This window comes from Quercus lobata, chromosome 1, assembly GCF_001633185.2.
Source record: "Quercus lobata isolate SW786 chromosome 1, ValleyOak3.0 Primary Assembly, whole genome shotgun sequence".
Lineage (NCBI taxonomy): Eukaryota > Viridiplantae > Streptophyta > Magnoliopsida > Fagales > Fagaceae > Quercus > Quercus lobata.
Genome location: NC_044904.1, coordinates 30,657,178 through 30,674,436, shown reverse-complemented (window position 1 = coordinate 30,674,436; position 17,259 = coordinate 30,657,178). Strand labels below are relative to the sequence as shown.

The following is a 17,259-nucleotide window of genomic DNA, read 5'->3' as shown; positions in this document are numbered from 1 at the left end:
TTTGTATTATGTATATATACCAAATATGTACAAAACTATATTAAGTGGGTTAAGTTATTACATACATAATTGGTGTTTTAATTAAGCATGATGCATGAGATAGTATAGTAGAAATTTTACCCACATGCAACCACTGGGAATTCAACACATAATGCCAAAGTCTCATGCATGTTGACAAACCCAAAGACCAAGACTTGGTTGGCCATGCAATCACCAAGCTCCACCTTACTTCTTCCTTGACTTTTCTCAAGACAAACATCCATGAAGCCTCTCCATTTCCACCGGTCCATGCAAAATCAGAATTCTCACCTCTAACTTTACTCTCTTTTCTCTTAAGGAAAGAGTTAGGAAGCTCCCTTGAGTCTTTCTCTCAAGTCCACTCTCCTTATCTTCTGTTGCTGCCCCAAAAGTCTTTTCATTTATCGTATCTTCTTGGCTGCACCAAACCAGAAAGTCCAGCCCCTCTTTCTCTACTCTTTTTCTTTGTTCTTGTTCGTTTCTTCTCTCTTTGCTCTTACACGGCAACTTCTCTCCCTTACATTCTCACCGAAAATCATAGACTTCTCTCTAAGAAGAAATTAAGAGTCTAACCCTAAGGTTTCGTCTTCAAAGTTTGTGGGTAAGTAATCAAAACTTCATTTGTTTATTCTATTTCTTTATCCTCTATCCTGATTTTAGAGGTTGAACTATGATTCTGTTTTAGTGATTTGAGAGTTTGAAGATATTGTGATCAATTGAATGCTTATTAACATATTTTAATATGTATAGTATGAGTATAAAAATACCCAAATGAAATTAAGGCCTATGGCTATTTGTTGATGATTTTGTAAGAATATGTACTGAAACTGTCTCTGTGACAAATTTGATGTTTATAACAAGAAAAATATGTATTAAATCATATGTTGTGAATTAGGATGCTAAGAGTAGTTTTTATGAATTCTAAGATACATATGGTTGTTATGGAAGAGGTCTCACAACATTTGGATGAACATAAAAGTAATGGTTTAATTTGTAAGTTGCAAGAAATTCTGTCAGGATAGATTTGAGTATGCTGTCTTGCGTGATTTTTAGTAAATCATGGGTTTATGCTTTGACTCCGAAATTTTTATGATATATACTGGACATACAGGAGAGTAGTTTTGTAAAATTTCATGACATTGGGATGTGAATTGATAGCCCATTTGTATTTTATAAGTGAAGTATATGCTGCTGGAATAAAACAGTGAACAGTAAGGGAAATGCCTAACTTTGAGGATTTAATTTTAAAGTTAGGGTGAATGATTTGAGCTATAATTTATTATGCTTACCATTTGGTATGTCTGGATCATAGATAAATTTTGTGTAACTTGGTTTGAGGTTTAGGTTTTAAAGGAGGGGTTCTAAACCATGCAACGGTTGTATTTATGAAGCTGTTTTGTTCAACATGTTGCATGTTGCTTTAAGAGTGTATATGGTTACATGACCGTGCTTAAAATAGTTTATGTTTATGCATGCATTATTGCCTTAATCTCAAGCACATTTTGAAATGAATTTGGCACCTCTGGAGATATGATATAAATATGAGAATGATGGTTTTCTTTAGTTTGGTACATTATTTGTTGATGTGTGCATAATATGTTTGTGGGAACCTCGTTGAGGTGGGAATAGGATTTCCTTGATTATAAGAGATAGGTTTTGAGATGAATGTGTAAGTTTATGATAAGGAGTAATGGATAGTGATAAGCTTTGATATTTGGTTTAGGTGCTACCAGTTTCCCAAGTCTAAGCTCATTCGACTGTAGGCTCTCGGTTCCTCTGCTTTGAGGTAAGGGATAAATTATATGGATATTTGGTAAGTTATGAGGTTATTTTAAAGTATATCATGCATTAAAAGGTGTTTGATTAGAGATATGACATATAATCATTATTCTGACAAAGATATGTTTGTGAGCTTTCGAAACCTTATGTATATGATTTAAGTATATTAATGCTATTTGTGAGAGACCGCGCCCCCGGCCCGTTTTCATGGATGTGTTGGGCCAAACCCACGTGAATGGGTGGAGTCGTGTTATTGTCTCTCAAAATGGAGATTCGACTAGTTATATTTTTCCCTTTAAATTAAGGGTTTTACAATGGAGTCGCCACTTATTTAATTATTGGAAAAATAAGAAAACCATGAATGAAAAATTCCTCATTTTATTAATTTGAAATTGAATTTACATTGATCATAGGAAAATTACATGGCTTTGGTCCTAGATACAATCTAAGATAAAGTACATGGCTTTATTTCCTAGTTACAATCTAAAAATCAAAAATTACATGGATAAGTATTTGATCTACTAACCCTTGATCTAAACTCGGAGGCTATGTTACAAGATGGGAAGGTGTTAGGCACCCACCTTGCCCGGTGAAACCGGTCTTCTAGATTATGTTAGCCAACATTCATATCACATTATCCAATATGTCAATCAATTTGTATGTTGAATTTAATGTGTGTGCATGTGATAAACGCTAATTCAATTTATTAAGCATGACGTTTGGATTAAAAAATGAACTCTAGTGAATGTGTGTGGATAGTGATAAACCTAGATTCAAGGATTTGAAAGAATTTCTAAACAAACATGTTTTTCATATTTTTGATGTGGATTTAAGATTAAATCTAGTGATATGCATGAACATGTGATGAATAACTAAGAACATGTGAAGAACATAAAGAACAATTAAGAACATTCAAACATATTCAAGAGAATTATCATACTTTAATCTTAAATTCTCATCATGACAATATAAGCAAACAGTTAGGGAAGGAGATTATACCTTCATGCAAGATCCATATGATGGAGGAGGGGATTCTTGATGGAGGTCCTAAGGGTGGAGGAAAAGAAGAGCTAGGAGAGGGAGAGTGAGTCTCACTCAATACCTTGAGTCTCAGGAAGATCAAGATATGACAAGACTACTCAACTTCACTAGAACTCAAGAGAAGAGAAGAGAGGGGGATTTTTTTTTGTCCTTGGAATGAAGGAGAGGGGGATTTATATAGTAGTGGTGGAGGAAATATGAATAGAAGGCCATTTAATGAGAGTTGACAAGGAATCATGAACCTAGACCTCATTTTAGCCTTTGGGAAAATCTGGTGCATTAAATGGAAAGATTGGTGGGAGTGAGGAATAAGCCAAAATTCGGTTTTTCCGTAGTTGCTGTCACAGCCTATAGAGCCAAATTTGAAAAATCATATCTGCCTCAATTCTGATCGAAATTGTCTCATTCTTGTGCTCAAATTGAAGCCCCGGATGTCTAGTTTCTGGAGAAAATAACCTCATTCACAGATTCAAAATATTATGAGAGATATCAATGAAATGGTAAGCAGAGGTCATTTGTTAGAAAATTGTTTCAGCACAATTAACATTAATAGGTCCCCAAATTAGCTCCCAATTAACATTAAATGGCTCCAATCACTCCCATTTCAGACTTAATTGGCTCTAAATTTACTCTAATTAAAAGATAATTGCACAAATTACTCATTGAATAATTAATGTTTAACTATCTAGTTAATTAGGTGTATGCAACTCTACCATAAAATGTAGTCCTAACCAATCAAATTATGATACATCATCGATCTCAAATTGATTATATTTATAACCAATTGAAATCAATTGTTCATAATCACATATAGTCAGACTCAATTTGTAATAGTGCATCTCAGTCATTAAAACTTGATTTGATGATAACTTTCAATCTAATGGTCCGATTAGGGCTCATGACCAGTCGATTTGATCGTTATAACATCAAGATCATTTTGGTGAAATGAGATTAAGGATCTAATGACCAGAATCAAGATGCATATTTCCAATGTGAAATTACCCTTTTACCCTTCATGTGCGGTTAAATACGGGTTGCAAAATAGGGTGTCAACAAAATGCCCCTCATTGGAAGAGCTTGAAAAGCGAATGCCAATGTATGAAAGAGACACCTAACTCTGCAATCAGTATTTAACCGTGGTGAATGTATGATGCATGTAAATAAAAATGTAGACGGTAATGTTCTGGATCAAAATGTGGACCGAATCTCGAGGGAGATTACCTACGTACCTCTTAGTGGGAGGATTAAGTCTAAACGTAGTTCATGCATGCAGTTTTTTTTTTTTTTTTGTATGAGTAGAAGATATGCTTACCTGGAGGACGACGGATTTGGGCTTTGGCTCATGCTTTCAGAGGACCAAAGGTTCTGGATCCTGGCTCATGTTTTCAGAGGCCTAGGATTTTTGGATCTTGGCTCATGTTTTCAGAGGACCAAGGGTTTTTGGGCTTTGGCTCATGCTTTCAGAGGACCAAAGGTTCCAGATCCTGGTTCATGTTTTCAGAGACCTAGGATTTTTGGATCTTGGCTCATGTTTTCAGAGGACCAAGGGTTTTTGGGCTTTGGCTCATGTTTTCAGAGGACCAAAGGTTCTGGATCCTGGCTCATGTTTTCAGAGGCCTAGGATTTTTGGATCTTGGCTCATGTTTTCAGAGGACCAAGGGTTTTTGGGCTTTGGCTCATGCTTTCAAGGACCAAAGGTTCCTGGTTCATGTTTTCAGAGACCTAGGATTTTTGGATCTTGGCTCATGTTTCAGAGGACCAAGGGTTTTTGGGCTTTTGGCTCATGTTTTCAGAGGACCAAAGGTTCTGGATCCTGGCTCATGTTTTCAGAGGCCTAGGATTTTTGGATCTTGGCTCATGTTTTCAGAGGACCAAGGGTTTTTGGGCTTTGACTCATGCTTTCAAAGGACCAAAGGTTCCAGATCCTGGTTCATGTTTTCAGAGACCTAGGATTTTTGGATCTTGGCTCATGTTTTCAGAGGACCAAGGGTTTTTGGGCTTTGACTCATGTTTTCAGAGGACCAAAGGTTCTGGATCCTGGCTCATGTTTTCAGAGACCTAGGATTTTTGGATCTTGGCTTTTGTTTTCAGAGGACCAAGGGTTTTTTGGGCTTTGGCTCATGTTTTCAGAGAACTAAGGGTTTTTTGGGCTTTGGCTCATGTTTTCAGAGGACCAAAGGTTCTGGATCCTGGCTCATGTTTTCAGAGACCTAGGATTTTTGGAACTTGGCTCATGTTTTCAGAGGACCAAGGGTTTTTTGGGCTTTGGCTCATGTTTTCAGAAGACCAAAGGTTCCGGATCCTGGCTCATGCCGATGTGTGTGGCCTTTTATACTAGTACCTACAAAATAAACGTTTTCAATTAGTAACAGAGTTATTCATTGAAAAGAAGTTGGCATACCTGGCGAATGCCCCTAGTTTCGGACATATTCCACGCTTCGATGAATGCTAAGGGTGGACAGTTGACTTGATGTTGCATCATTGGAAAATATGGAAGAGGATCATAGCTTTCTGTTCTTGAAGAAGAATTTAATAAAGATTTTTTTTTTTTTTTTGGGAAAAAATTTGGAAATTTTGAATTTTTTTCAAGGAATTGAAAATTTGATTGATGATTTTTTTTTTTTTTTGAAAGAATTAGAAAGAATTGAATTTTTTTTTTTTTTGCAAAATTTGGAAATTTTGAATTTTTTCAAGGAATTGATGATTTTTTTTTTTTGAAAGCAACCTAAGAAGTACGAGCCTAATGCCCCTAGTCCCAAGGCCCTTTTTGAAAATTTCCTTCTCTTTTTTTTTTCTTCTCTCTCTCTCTCTCTTTTTTTTTTTTTTTTTTTGAAATATGAAGATTTGTTCATTATCAAAAAGTGAAGAAGATGAAGATGGAGTAAAAGTGATGAAGATTTATTCATGATGATGTTTTTTGAAAAACCTATCCTTTGAATGAGAACAACTTTGGTTGGGAGTTGATGCAGATTGCTGGATAAGTCCTTGCTTAATTCCTGCAAAAAGATAATTTCAATTAGCAATGGATTTATTCATTGAAATGAATTGGAAGTATTTACCCAATGCCCCTAGTTTGAGGCATATTCCATGCTTAAATTGAAGTTGAGTTCATTTGATGTTGCGACAATTGGGGAACATGAAAGAAGATCACGGTCCGTCATCATTGGTTCCTGCAAAAAGGCTTTCTTTCTCTAGCTTGTTAGAAACCAATTATCATGAAAACTTGCATACAATATAAATAGGCCAATGCTCTAAGTTTAAACATGCTTAATGCAAAACAAATGAGGCTTAGCCTAACATGCACCCAAACAATTTTGTCACATTATTTTGACTTTGTTCTCCAAGGTTGTTTGGGTGAATGGGACCGAGCCTCTGCAAGGCTGCCTACGTACCTCTGTCACAGAGGATCAGGTCAAGACGTAGTTCAAGAGAACTGGATTTTGAAAAAGATTGATTTTTTTTTTTGAAATTATTTTTTTTTTGAACAAGAGGTGATCCTTTGAACAACCATTTTGGCAAATCAAAGTGTTTAAGAACCAAACAAATCTCTTTGATTAGGAAGGATCAAGATCATTAAACTCATGTAATCAAATTTGCCTCATCCTTTTGAACATCGTCAGATTAAGTCTCCAAAGGCAATCAAGAAATGAAATGTGATAATATTTATGAATCACATTGTTGGGTGCAAACAAGGAGAGTGCTCCAGGTTTGGAAGTTCTTTTGAGGATTTGAGAATTTGAGAAATTTTGTCTTCGGACATATCATCCTGTGGGATTTGACAATTTTAAGCATTTTTCCTTTTTAATTCAAGAGAAAATATTATTAGAGTTTAAGATGCGCCTACAACTAGCAAGACTTCAAGGAGGTCTTTACTCATGGGTTGTAATGTAGGCCGAGGTTTGGTTATGAAATGAAGGATATAAAAAGGCTCAAAATTCCCTATGATGTTCCCCCAAGTATGCATTACTCAAAAATCAAGTATTGGAGGAGTTGTCACATTTCTTCTTTGTCATCTTCTCACTAGTCTTCATTGGTCACTTGTATCAACATTTGTTTTTATGCTCATTCATCTTGAATCATACCTCTAGACTTTTATCTTGTAAAATCCTTTTCTTTTTAGATTACATTTTCAAGTTTCCAATTTGCTAGGATTTTACCTTTTTTTTTTTCTTTTCTTTGGCCCTAGCTTTTGCCTAGGCCGCCCTTTTGGGTTTTCAGCCTAACGGGCTTTCTTTTCTTTTCTTTCCCTTTTGGCCCTAACTTTTGCCTAGACCGCCCTTTTGGGTTTTCAGCCTAGCAGGCTCCTTTTTTTTTTTTTGTCTTTCATCTCTTGATTGAATGAACTTTTGGGGACCTTTTGCCCTACTTGTATTTCTCAGCTTAATGATTTTTGGTCATTTTGATGCACTCTTTAGACTTCTTTATTGCCTCAATGCACTTGCACCTTTCTGTGCTTGATGAATCTTTTCCTTTTTTGATGAACTTTCTTTTGGACGAACCTTCTTTTGGATGAACCTTCTACTCTTCTTGGCATGATGAATTTCAGGTTCTTCAAACTTGATGCACATTTTGTTTTCTCTCACATTGATGGAATTTCATTTCTCTATCCTTGATTGAGTGAAAAATCCTTTTACTTTGATGATCTCTTATCTTTAACTAAATGAATTCTCTACTTGTCTTTCATGTCTTCTAGGAGCGCTTTATCAATTAGTTTCAAAACTACAAGGTCAACTCCTCCTTAACATGAGATTTAAGCATGCATACTTTGAATTTTCCCACCCTAGGTTTAGATTTTAGTGGGTTTATGCAAAAAAGAGGCTAAGTGTTTAAAGGCTCAAATGGGCTAGCAATGGATGATGAACATTCTAGGTCATAGGAAATAATTTGGTTTAACCAAAGATGGCCTCCTATCCCTAGTAATGCTTGCTTGTAGGCACAGTGATTCAAGCTCTTTTAATAAATTCATCTTAAAAGAAAAAGTATGAATGCTCTAATGATGTGAAACAAAAGACTTTTGAAAATTGGATCAAGTGCATGGATTCTCGAGATTTTTCAATGGATGGATTTTTTGATTGCCTTTTAAGACCATTTCTTCTTATATTCTAAGTCAAGTAGCAAAAGTCTTTACATGGATCAAATGAAATTAATCATTCCTTGGTACAAGTTGATTGCTCAAGCTTTTAAACATCAAGATTCTAAAAATGTTTTGTCCAAGGGATCCTCATGTACCATTTTGAAAAGGAGACTTTTTTTTTTTTTTTTTCTTTTTTAATCTTGAAAGAAAGAAAAAAAATTGGGTCTTTTTTTAAAAAAGTCACTAGGAAGTTCAATGCCCCTAGTTCAAGGAATTTTTTTTTTTAAAATGACTTAAGGGCTCAATGCCCCTTGTCCAAAGGCTTTTTTCATTTGAAAATTTTTCTCTTTTTTTTGGGAAATTTGGAAATCTTGAATTGTTTTTTTTTTTTATTATATATATACACAAACAAAGCTCATTAAATGCTACATGAAGAATTTGAATTCAAAGAAACATAGAAACATGGAATAAACAATCAAACTTTAAGCTTAACCATGATGTTGCAAACCAAATGTAGAGTGAGGCAAAGTTGGGCCACTTGCTTCCTCTTGGTCCATTTAGGATGCTTGAGGCTTGGTGTGCTTGAACCTTGATTATGATGAAATGGCTTGGGCTTTCACTTGGAAGGCTTGAACATTGATTATGATCTCTTGGTATCTGCTTGAAATGGCTTGGGCTTACACTTGGAAGGCATGCATCTTGTGAGCTTTTGGCCTTTGATGTTGATCATGAGTATACACCTTTGATGGGCTCAAGTGTTGGGCTTAGACTCATTCAAGAAACAAATTGGGCTTCCATTTCAAGTAGAGTTCAATCTTAGGCTTTTGGGTTTGAGTTCATTCACAACATACAATGTTCAAACAATCATGATGGGCTCAAGCGTTGGACTTGAGTCATCATGGTTCAAACAACGGCCAAACAAATGCGTAATGAAATGCAATTTACATGGACCGACCTAAAGGTAGGTTCTATGGGTCATTACAACATGGGTAGAAGGTAGGTTAAAGGTCCCCACAAGCTAGGACGTCGTACCTCCCAACTTGTGACGCCAGGAGCGCCGCGTTGGTCCGAACGGTACAGTTTGTCCCTATGAACCACCATGGCATAACCATGATGATCCTTGTCGCGGTGGGTGGTAGGTTCACCGCTGGGTATGTGAGTCTCAGGAAGACCACAATCCACGGCTAATACTACCGGGCTTCCGGGCTAGCACACAAATAAAATAAATTTCATTCAAGCAAATGATGCATGACATGCAAAATAATGACATATTAGACATATTATATACAAAAAGCAATAAACAAACAATGACATGGTTGGCCACCATAACCTAATTGAAGCTTAGCCCTCAATATCCCCAGTGGAGTCGCCACTGTGAGAGACCGCGCCCCCGGCCCGTTTTTATGGGATGTGTTAGGTCAAACCCACGTGAATGGGTGGAGTCGTGTTATTGCCTCTCAAAATGGAGATTCGACTAGTTATATTTTTCCCTTTAGATTAAGGGTTTTACAATGGAGTCGCCACTTATTTAATTATTGGAAAAATAAGAAAACCATGAATGAAAAATTCCTCATTTTATTAATTTGAAATTGAATTTACATTGATCATAGGAAAATTACATGGCTTTGGTCCTAGATACAATCTAAGATAAAGTACATGGCTTTATTTCCTAGTTACAATCTAAAAATCAAAAATTACATGGATAAGTATTTGATCTACTAACCCTTGATCTAAGCTCGGAGGCTATGTTACAAGATGGGAAGGTGTTAGGCACCCACCTTGCCCGGTGAAACCGGTCTTCTAGACTATGGTGGCCAACATTCATATCACATCATCCAATATGTCAATCAATTTGTATGTTGAATTTAATGTGTGTGCATGTGATAAACCCTAATTCAATTTATTAAGCATGACGTTTGGATTAAAAAATGAACTCTAGTGAATGTGTGTGGATAGTGATAAACCTAGATTTAAGGATTTGAAAGAATTACTAAACAAACATGTTTTTCATATTTTTGATGTGGATTTAAGATTAAATCTAGTGATATGCATGAACATGTGATGAACAACTAAGAACATGTGAAGAACACAAAGAACAATTAAGAACATTTAAACATATTCAAGAGAATTATCATGCTTTAATCTTAAATTCTCATCATGACAATATAAGCAAACAGTTAAGGAAGGGGATTATACCTTTATGCAAGATCCATATGATGGAGGAGGGGATTCTTTATGGAGGTCCTAAGGGTGGAGGAAAAGAAAAGCTAGGAGAGGGAGAGTGAGTCTCACTCAATACCTTGAGTCTCAGGAAGACCAAGATATGATAAGACTACTCAACTTCACTAGAACTCAAGAGAAGAGAAGAGAGGAGAGGGGGATTTTTTTTTTTGTCCTTGGAATGAAGGAGAGGGAAATAACCTCATTCACAGATTCAAAATATTATGAGAGATATCAATGAAATGGTAAGCAGAGGTCATTTGTTAGAAAATGGTTTCAGCACAATTAACATTAATAGGTCCCCAAATTAGCTCCCAATTAACATTAAATGGCTCCAATCACTCCCATTTCAGACTTAATTGGCTCTAAATTTACTCTAATTAAAAGATAATTGCACAAATTACTCATTGAATAATTAATGTTTAACTATCTAGTTAATTAGGTGTATGCAACTCTACCATAAAATGTAGTCCTAACCAATCAAATTATGACACATTATCGATCTCAAATTGATTATATTTATAACCAATTGAAATCAATTGTTCATAATCACATATAGTCAGACTCAATTTGTAATAGTGCATCTCAGCCATTAAAACTTGATTTGATGATAACTTTCAATCTAATGGTCCGATTAGGGCTCATGACCAGTCGATTTGATCGTTACAACATCAAGATCATTTTGGTGAAATGAGATTAAGGATCTAATGACCAGAATCAAGATGCATATTTCCAATGTGAAATTACCCTTTTACCCTTCATGTGCGGTTAAATACAGTCAACACTATTACTAATTTCCACGAATATGATGTTTAAAGAAAATAATAGAAATGCTATTATTATGAAATGTTATGCAAAATAAGAAATTTCAATATGATGTATAAGTATGAAAGGTTTTCGGGTTATGTCCTCTGGTGATCTGAACTCTGTTAGTAGGGGTTAATTACTGGCTTTCCATGGAAAATGTTATATGATTGGCCATTAAGTGGGACTGGCTCAGCTGTACTTGCCCTTGTTGGTTACGGCCAACTCATGGAGGAAGTCAACATTCCCCCATGGTTGAAAGATATGTATTATGATGTGATCCCGGGAATACCTGGCATTGTGGGGAATGCTGGATGCCTAGTACCGTGGTGCTAGAAGCCTCCCAAATAAGTATAGACTTATCAGATATGGACTAACCAATAAGTTATTTATGAACAGCTATTTATGTTATTAATTATGAGAGAATGATTTTGTTTAAATGCATTATGAAAAGTTAAAAACTCTCATGAAAAGAAGTTTATGATGAAAAGAAAAGCTGTTCTTTAAAGGTAAGAGTTTATGAAGTTTTGTTACGCTTTAAAGATAATGCTTTTGATGAAAGTACAAGTTTATGTTAAAAGGTTATAAGATATTTATTCTTTATGAAACGTTAAATTTTATGACTATGAAAATTATAATATTTTCTGAGAAGAAGTTTAGGAAGAAAGGTTTTGTTATTCTTTAAGATGCTTCTAGCTTAAGACAAATTTACTAATTATCTGATTTAAGTTAAAATGATTATTTTGTAATGAAAATATGCATATATATTGATTTTAAACAATCAATATTACATTTGGTGACTTTGTAAGAAATGAAAGAAATTAGATCCGAAAGGTTTTGGTAATATTATTCAGATAAGAAAATGGAGAACAATTATTTTCCTATGAAAAGCGTATAAGTTATTATTATGAATAGTATAAAATACTATGCATGAAAAGCTGTTCTCCTATTCGAATATTCATAGAATGAAATGATTTGATTTACATGCATCCTTATTAAATTCTGATATATCTTACCTTTACTGAGCTGTGTAGCTCACCCCTTCCACTCTTTCAGTTAGCAGGTTTTAAGTTGGAGCAGATGGAGCCTTAGTCAAGTTTGGAAGGAGCTGGTTTTAGTTTTATATGTATAGATCCTAAATTAGCAATTTGATGTTTAGATTTGTAGTATGGTGTATTTTAGAATATAATGAAAGTGTGTACCTTAAAGTATTAAGAGATGTATTATGTGAAATTTAGAATTTGAATAATCAGTGGATTGTGTTATTCTTTGAGGTACAATGTATATGCTCTGAATGTCAAGTGGAAAGTTATATCATTTAAGTAAAGAAACAAGAATGAAAAAAAAGAGGGAAGCTTTTGTAAAAGTTTTGGAAAAAGTTAAGTTGGTTCTTGTTAATATCAGGCTTAAGCTTGATATTAGCATGCCGGTCATAATCACAAATCCGGGTATCGGGTTTGGGGTGTGATAATAATTATCAAATTTCTTATACAAACAAGTGTTTCTTAATAATGATCAAATTTCATATTTATATACAAAATAAAAGAAGAAGAGAGAAATCATTTTTTAAGATAAAATAACATTTTATTGAACATTCCTACGCATGACATGAATTGCTAACTAGTTTTAAATAAAGTTGAGAGTAAATCAGCCTTGAAGGTGTTATTTATATGCTTACTATTTGTCAATGGATTTTAAACTTTCTCAAGTTTGACCACGCTAGCCTCAAACCAACTCCTTACTTAGGCATAAATGTGATATATGTGATCCTCTCTTTTTTCGCTAAACATATATGTGGTCCTCTTAATTACGAACAATGTGTATGATTTAGAGGTGGTAGAGATCCACACAATGTGGTGAGAGGTACCCCCAACCGTATCTACCTATCTTTGACAAACGGATCCAAGAAGAATTATCTTCGACAAATAGAGAAGAAAAAAAGAGTGAGAGTAGAATTGTAGAATTATTTTACGTTTAAAAGAAAAAGAAAGAAAGAGGACAAAATCAAATTGTCATTTCTATTAATTACCCATTCGTCATGTGGCATACCTCTAGAAACTCTTTTTTTTTTTAGACTCTAGAAACCTAATGTTTGAGAAATTTATTGCTGGGGTCCTAAAATTAAACACCCCCTCCAAACTGGTTGAAATCACAGTTAATTTCGTTCTAATGACGGTACCGGTTTGTAACAAAATATTTCTATTCGGTTTATTTTGATGTATCGTTTTGGATTTATGGCTAATATTAATATATATATATATATATATATATGTGTGTGTGTGTGTAAATTTATTACACAAAATAAATATATTTTAAGTCTTTATCTTATAGTGTTACCAGTATTCATGCATGAAAATATTCAATATAATATAATATATATATATATATATATATATATATATATATAAATAGAATAGAATACTTCGTTTGAGACTTCATAAATAAATGGAATGAGTATTTGTTTTTTTTTGAGAAGAAATGGAATGAATAAACTTTAAAGAAACGGAAAAAAATAGAATACATTTAAGTAAGGAAAAATAAATGAATGAAATAGTATTAAGTTATCTTGTTTGAATGCTTTAAAATAATGGAATGGAATGAAAGTTATGGGTGGGCCAAAAAGAGTGGGCCCATACCTAGAACAACTTAGGCCCATTTTCGGGGTGGTCTCAGCCCTCAATAGACCTATGCTAGCCGAGAGTATAATGAAGCATTCTAGGTAAGGGACCTCGTCTTGGCAAACTTCCCTATGAGAGCCCATATGAGTCAAAGATATAAGGCAGTGCCTTGGGAGAATTCGCCCATCGAACATGGGATTTGGCGTCGACCATAAGTTATTAGAGTGTCACTTCGATAGCAAATAGTAGGCACTTTCTCTGATACATGACATGGCATAATGGAATAGTGGACAAGACTTAAGAAACCACCCAAACCTCATGGGTGGAGGTAGGGGTGTCCATGCAAACTGAAGACCCGCCGGAACTGACCAACCAGACCGGAACCAACCCGTCAAGGTTGGGCTGACACCTTTGACAGGTCGGTGATGGGTCTTAAACTGTTAAAACCAACTCTGGCGGGTCGAGTGGCGGGTTTTGTCCTCAAAAACCCGAGCCACCCGACCCGCCCGACAAAAACTCAAAGAACGACGAAAATCACGTTGATCCGGTGACGATCTAGCTCTTTTCAACTCCGATCCGGCCACATTTGGGCGTCCTTCACTCAGATTAGCTCAAAACCGGCCAAGATCTAGTCTCTTCCTTACTCAGATATGCTTAATTCCGGCGAATCCAACCCAGATCTACTCAAGCACTACTCCGACTCGGCTAAATCTTGGCCAAATTTTCATAGATCTAAAGGAATCTCACCCAACTCTCGTTAGATCCAACCAGATCTAACAAGATCTGGCCAAATTTCAACCAAAAACCAGTGAATTGGAAAACTTGAAACCGACCGATTCACACCCGAAAACCGATACGACTCGACCCGCTTGATTTGAAACTTCAGGCGGGTCGGTTGTGGGTCGAAATCTCCCCCACCCAATAATGTCGGGTCGAGTCCAGGTTGGGCACAAACCCGACCCGGCCTAACCCGTGGACACCTCTAGGTGGAGGGACTCACCGATAGACCAGATATTCCCTCATCATGAATGTCCCATGGAAACGAGGGTATAAATTGGAGGGGAAGGGCAAAGATCAGGGGTTGGAACAAAATTTAGGGCAAAGATACATGAGAGAAATTGAGAACACAATTTGGGGATTACTATGGTCTTGCTCAGACCTCTAACAGGGAGCTCGCTTGTTATGGAGCCTTCTCGGCTAGGCCTAATTCAAAGCAATCCAATGATAAATAGAACTAGGGCACAATCCATGTAGAAATTAATTTTTACTCTAATTATACTTCAAATTTAATAAATACTTATATGATACTATATTAATTTGTGCAAATCAAAATCAAAATATTTACATTCTTAAGCTTAATATCATCATTGCATAATATGTCATACATAAATAAATAAATAAAAGTCATATGAAACAAAAAAAAAAATATTCTTAACAGGATTAAAAACATATCACATGTGAGTAAAGCAATAGACAAATAATCTTCTTTCTAATTTTTTTTTTAATAAAAATGGTTTTAAAAAATACTTTATTACAAGTTGAAATCATTATACTAGCGAAAAATTAACAGAAAAATGATGTAATCCGATTCAAACTTTGTGTAATAATAATAATAATAATTGTAAGGACACGTTTTTCAGTCCAAGCCCAAGATGTATAGGATCTTGGTCTAGTGAGCCCAGTACAATAAATTTGTAGAGAGTGGGTCAAAGAACTAGGCCCTAATGAATTGGACAACGGCTATTATAGATTTAAATGATGATCAAACAAGAACAAGAAGCACTGATCTGAATCAATTCACTGTCCGAGGAGGTAAGTTTTTATATAAATCAACTAGACTGAATACAAGTATAATTTTGATAGTTACAGTGTTCTCTTTCTACTTTTCTGATCCCCTTCCTCATGGAGGGTCTCATACGTTATATAGTTCCTTTTGGACCATCTTGATCCTACACTTGTTGGTCATCTAAACCCTTATTTGAGTACCTGTCCCATCAGACACATTCTTTGGCTTTCTGTGAGTTGTGGTAGTTAAGGCAACACTGTTCAGAGGTCTCCTCCATATAAATGCTGTCAGAAAAGTAACTGCAATGCATTCAATGCGGTGGTAGCAGCTTTTTCTTATATATTTTTGGGTTCCCCTCCTTCTCGTATGTTTATGATGCACATCCCTATCACTGAAGCTTCATAAAAGGTCACTCTGATCATTGGAATACATATTTGAGCTGTACTTATCGTATCCAAGGAGATATTCCTCCTCGGACAACCTTCCCATTTGTATCTTGCTCATTATATCCTGAGTCTGAACTGTTTATTACCATTCGTTCCTCCTCGAACCACCCACGCTCTCAGACAAGGCCCAAGGCCCAATATATAATTTGGGCCCTTAATCCTACAGTAATAATAATAATAATTGTAGGGATGACTGGCCCAGATGTGTATATTGGGCCGTGGGCCCTATCTAAGAACACTTAATAGTCCGAAGATTGGTAAATGTTATTGTGGAAGTGCACATTAGTGAATAAAGAAAGGGGTCTAGTCAAGAGAGTTCAGGAAGAGGTTTGAGGACGAATGCCACCTCGACTTAACAGAGCAGAGGTCAGAAGGGTGGACCTGCCATCAAGAACAACGTTTTGGGCGGTTCTACTGGTAAAGATAAGCATCAGGAAGGGATAAGGCAATGAGAAAGTAAGAAATATCTAGGGGAAAGCTGCTGCCACCGCATTGAATGCTCTGTAGCTAACTATCTGACCGCATTAATGTGGAGGTGATACATGAACAGTGATACTCAGCCTTACAGCTACCTCTAAAAACTTCAAGAAGGTGCTGAACAAGGATAAAAGTTAGTCATCTGATCAACATGTGGATGATTGAGATGGAGTGAAGAATGGTAATATAAAGAAGAAAAATCCCGTTGTAGAAGGGATCGGAGAATTGATAGTAAAAAAGACGGTAGCGTTAAGAGTTGTAGTTGTAATCAAGTCAAAGAGCAATATATTTAAGAACTACTCTTCTTGGACTTTGCTGAGGAAGAATTTCTTTGCAAAAACTTGTTTTTCTTTGTCTTTTCCTTGCTTTCTTACCATCTTTAGTCCATTGTGAACGTTATCTAATTTATTAAAGCCTAGTTTTTAGCCCATTCTCTACAAATTTTTTATATTGGGCTCTTTGGGCCTTAATCCTTTTACCTTTTAGGTTTAGGATCCAAAACCTGCCCTTACAATAACAATAATAATAATAATAATAATTCTACCCCTAGAAGAAGAAAAAAACAACACACAATTCTAGAACATTAAGGCTCCCTTTGCTCCATTTTTTTTTTAAAGTAAAATATTTTACATGTAAAACATTTTCAAATGTTTTTGTGTGATATATAAAAATTTTCAAGTAAATTGCCGAAACTAGTGGCTCAATCACCAAAGCCGCTAGTGCCGAATTGCCAAAATGGTGGTTCCCATGATAGCCGTCAAAACGGCGTCTCTAGTGATCGGATTGCCACACCAGTTGTCAAAACGACAGCTCCAGCCACTAGATTGCTAATGACTACCACTAGAAAGATAGCTTGATGACTTCTAGAATGGCGGCTTGGGCCACTAGACTGCCTTCCCAGCCATCGAATTGACGACCTAGTCACCATAAGGGGAGACCTTGTGGGTTTTTGGAAAAAAATTTTACCAAATTTTAAAGGTAAAACGTTATACAACT

At 35.6% G+C, this 17,259-nt stretch overlaps 1 long non-coding RNA gene across 1 annotated transcript; it reads left to right on the top strand.

Annotated features, from left to right (window-relative positions):
• Window positions 1-310: 310 nt before the first annotated feature.
• LOC115994664 lies at window positions 311-12,209 on the top strand. The gene is made up of 3 exons (XR_004093248.1): window positions 311-619; window positions 1,742-1,804; window positions 11,993-12,209. It is a non-coding gene; the product is annotated as an uncharacterized LOC115994664 (long non-coding RNA).
• Window positions 12,210-17,259: the final 5,050 nt, after the last annotated feature.